This window comes from Oncorhynchus keta, chromosome 11 (assembly GCF_023373465.1).
Source record: "Oncorhynchus keta strain PuntledgeMale-10-30-2019 chromosome 11, Oket_V2, whole genome shotgun sequence".
Taxonomy (NCBI): domain Eukaryota; kingdom Metazoa; phylum Chordata; class Actinopteri; order Salmoniformes; family Salmonidae; genus Oncorhynchus; species Oncorhynchus keta.
Window position 1 is genome coordinate 4,448,856 of NC_068431.1, and position 4,450 is coordinate 4,453,305.

At 40.4% G+C, this 4,450-nt stretch overlaps 1 protein-coding gene across 1 annotated transcript in view; it reads left to right on the top strand.

The window, feature by feature from the left end:
* The first annotated feature begins 3,207 nt into the window (after positions 1 to 3,207).
* LOC127933019 (NEDD4-binding protein 2-like 1) overlaps positions 3,208 to 4,450 on the top strand; it is a 31,065-nt gene continuing 29,822 nt past the window's right edge. Inside the window, exon 1 of the mRNA XM_052529210.1 lies at positions 3,208 to 4,450. This exon is cut by the window's right edge and continues 132 nt beyond it. The gene's annotated coding sequence lies outside the window, so the exon portion shown is untranslated.

A 4,450-nucleotide genomic window follows, 5' to 3' on the forward strand; every position in this document is an offset into this window, starting at 1 on the left:
TACAGTAGAGACATACAGTAGAGAGACATACAGTAGAGAGACATACAGTAGAGAGACATACAGTAGAGACATACAGTAGAGACATACAGTAGAGAGACATACAGTAGAGAGACATACAGTAGAGAGACATACAGTAGAGAGACACACAGTAGAGAGACATACAGTAGAGACATACAGTAGAGAGACATACAGTAGAGACATACAGTAGAGACATACAGTATAGAGACATACAGTATAGAGACATACAGTATAGAGACATACAGTATAGAGACATACAGTAGAGACATACAGTAGAGAGACATACAGTAGAGAGACACAGTAGAGAGACATACAGTAGAGAGACATACAGTAGAGAGACACACAGTAGAGACAAACAGTAGAGAGACATACAGTAGAGACACAGTAGAGACATACAGTAGAGAGACATACAGTAGAGAGACATACAGTAGAGAGACAAACAGTAGAGACATACAGTAGAGAGACATACAGTAGAGAGATACAGTAGAGAGACATACAGTAGAGACATACAGTAGAGACATACAGTAGAGAGACACAGTAGAGAGACATACAGTAGAGACACACAGTAGAGAGACATACAGTAGAGACATACAGTAGAGAGACATACAGTAGAGAGACATACAGTAGAGACATACAGTAGAGAGACATACAGTAGAGAGACACACAGTAGAGAGACATACAGTAGAGAGACATACAGTAGAGAGACATACAGTAGAGAGACACACAGTAGAGAGACATACAGTAGAGAGACAAACAGTAGAGAGACATACAGTAGAGAGACATACAGTAGAGACATACAGTAGAGAGACACACAGTAGAGAGACATACAGTAGAGAGACATACAGTAGAGAGACACACAGTAGAGAGACATACAGTAGAGAGACATACAGTAGAGAGACATACAGTAGAGAGACATACAGTAGAGAGACAAACAGTATAGAGACACACAGCAGAGAGACATACAGTAGAGAGACATACAGTAGAGAGACATACAGTAGAGAGACATACAGTAGAGAGACATACAGTAGAGAGACATACAGTAGAGAGACACACAGCAGAGAGACATACAGTAGAGAGACACACAGTAGAGAGACACACAGTAGAGAGACAAACAGTAGAGAGACATACAGTAGAGAGACATACAGTAGAGAGACATACAGTAGAGAGACATACAGTAGAGAGACAAACAGTAGAGAGACATACAGTAGAGAGACATACAGTAGAGACATACAGTAGAGAGACACAGTAGAGACATACAGTAGAGAGACATACAGTAGAGACATACAGTAGAGACATACAGTAGAGAGACATACAGTAGAGAGACACAGTAGAGAGACATACAGTAGAGAGACATACAGTAGAGACATACAGTAGAGAGACATACAGTATAGAGACATACAGTAGAGAGACATACAGTAGAGACATACAGTAGAGAGACATACAGTAGAGAGACATACAGTAGAGAGACATACAGTAGAGAGACACACAGTAGAGAGACATACAGTAGAGAGACATACAGTAGAGAGACATACAGTAGAGACATACAGTAGAGAGACAAACAGTAGAGAGACATACAGTAGAGAGACATACAGTAGAGAGACATACAGTAGAGAGACATACAGTAGAGAGACATACAGTAGAGAGACACACAGTAGAGAGACACACAGTAGAGAGACATACAGTAGAGAGACACACAGTAGAGAGACATACAGTAGAGAGACATACAGTAGAGAGACATACAGTAGAGAGACATACAGTAGAGAGACATACAGTAGAGAGACACACAGTAGAGAGACATACAGTAGAGAGACACACAGTAGAGAGACATACAGTAGAGAGACATACAGTAGAGAGACATACAGTAGAGAGACAAACAGTAGAGAGACATACAGTAGAGAGACATACAGTAGAGAGACATACAGTAGAGAGACATACAGTAGAGAGACATACAGTAGAGAGACATACAGTAGAGAGACATACAGTAGAGAGACACACAGTAGAGAGACACACAGTAGAGAGACATACAGTAGAGAGACATACAGTAGAGAGACACACAGTAGAGAGACACACAGTAGAGAGACAAACAGTAGAGAGACAAACAGTAGAGAGACAAACAGTAGAGAGACATACAGTAGAGAGACATACAGTAGAGAGACATACAGTAGAGAGACATACAGTAGAGAGACATACAGTAGAGAGACATACAGTAGAGAGACATACAGTAGAGAGACACACAGTAGAGAGACATACAGTAGAGAGACATACAGTAGAGAGACATACAGTAGAGAGACACACAGTAGAGAGACAAACAGTAGAGAGACATACAGTAGAGAGACATACAGTAGAGAGACATACAGTAGAGAGACAAACAGTAGAGAGACATACAGTAGAGAGACATACAGTAGAGAGACATACAGTAGAGAGACAGTAGAGAGACATACAGTAGAGAGACAAACAGTAGAGAGACACACAGTAGAGAGACATACAGTAGAGAGACAAACAGTAGAGACATACAGTAGAGACATACAGTAGAGAGACACACAGTAGAGAGACATACAGTAGAGAGACATACAGTAGAGACATACAGTAGAGAGACATACAGTAGAGAGACATACAGTAGAGAGACATACAGTAGAGAGACATACAGTATAGAGACATACAGTAGAGAGACAAACAGTAGAGAGACATACAGTAGAGAGACATACAGTAGAGAGACATACAGTAGAGACCTACAGTAGAGAGACCTACAGTAGAGAGACAAACAGTAGAGAGACATACAGTAGAGAGACATACAGTAGAGAGACATACAGTAGAGAGACCTACAGTAGAGAGACATACAGTAGAGAGACATACAGTAGTGAGACATACAGTAGAGAGACATACAGTAGAGACATACAGTAGAGAGACATACAGTAGAGAGACATACAGTAGAGAGACATACAGTAGAGAGACATACAGTATAGAGACATACAGTAGAGAGACATACAGTAGAGACATACAGTAGAGAGACATACAGTAGAGACATACAGTAGAGAGACATACAGTAGAGACATACAGTAGAGAGACATACAGTAGAGAGACATACAGTAGAGAGACATACAGTAGAGACATACAGTAGAGAGACATACAGTAGAGAGACATACAGTAGAGAGACATACAGTAGAGAGACATACAGTAGAGAGACATACAGTAGAGAGACACACAGTAGAGAGACATACAGTAGAGAGACATACAGTAGAGAGACATACAGTAGAGAGACATACAGTAGAGAGACAAAGAGTAGAGAGACCTTCGCATTGTATTCAAACGTATCATCTATATAAAATATAATTGTTAATAATGGTTTTATTGTTATAATGGTTAATTGGTTTGACTTGATCATGTACACTTGGAGCTATGTATACTAACTGAATGATCAGATAGAAATATATATTATTGTGTAGATCCAATATGACTGTCAGATGGATTGGAATAGTGTCGGAGATTGTGTATCCTCTATTCATTGTATTTCTACCTTCAACATGCAGTACCAGATTACAGCCCTGCCGTTATTTGAAGGCAGCCAATCCAATAGTTTCTTAGATCTGTATTCAAATTAGTTTAGAAAAAGTTGTACTTTTTTTCGGCGGGGGGGGGACCTGCATTCAATTCGTTTTTAGTCACCTTTAAAGTAATTATGTGTTGCGCCGGAAAAAAACAACAAGTTGATTTTCCACATATTTAAAAGAATTGGTCTCCCAGTGTGTTGGATCCTGTGTTTTACCTTATAGCCGTTACCATATATATGATTGAATATCTGTTGGCTTGTGTGGATGTATGTATGTGTCATGCAACATAGCTGACTTGAAACATTGTTAAAAGTATCAGGGCCGTGGGCCTTTCTCATGATGGAAAAGTAGCATGAAGACAGGAACTGTGCAATGAGTTGGGAGGGGGGCACATTCAGAGCCGGGTGTTGCGAGAACAAGCGCTCTTTTGTTAGATAACAGGAGCCAGGTGCGAGATAACGGTATGGAGTATGAGCGCCTGGATGTTTTTCACAAGCAAGTTTCATCTATCAACAGAAGCGCCAAGAGGCGGGGACCCGCCTGAGCGCCTGCAATAGGCTGAGCAAAGTTTAAACCACGCCCAGCCTCTACTGTGATAGGCCAACAGACGGGTTGGAACTGTCTATCACAGTATAAAGAATACCGCTTACATACATCCTGTCAGTTCTCTGTTCTGCCCTGCGTGGTATTACAGTGAGCCCGTATATACGAAAGTTGCATTTGCCATTTATTACTTAGCTAATAAAAAATACATAGTATAAAATCGGTGACTCATTGTTATATTTATCCTGATACCAGATTCGAATTTACGCAACCCTAACAAGTGTCTATGTATAATAAATAGTAAGTGTCTATGTTAGGGCGCGTTCTCTGAACCACAGAGG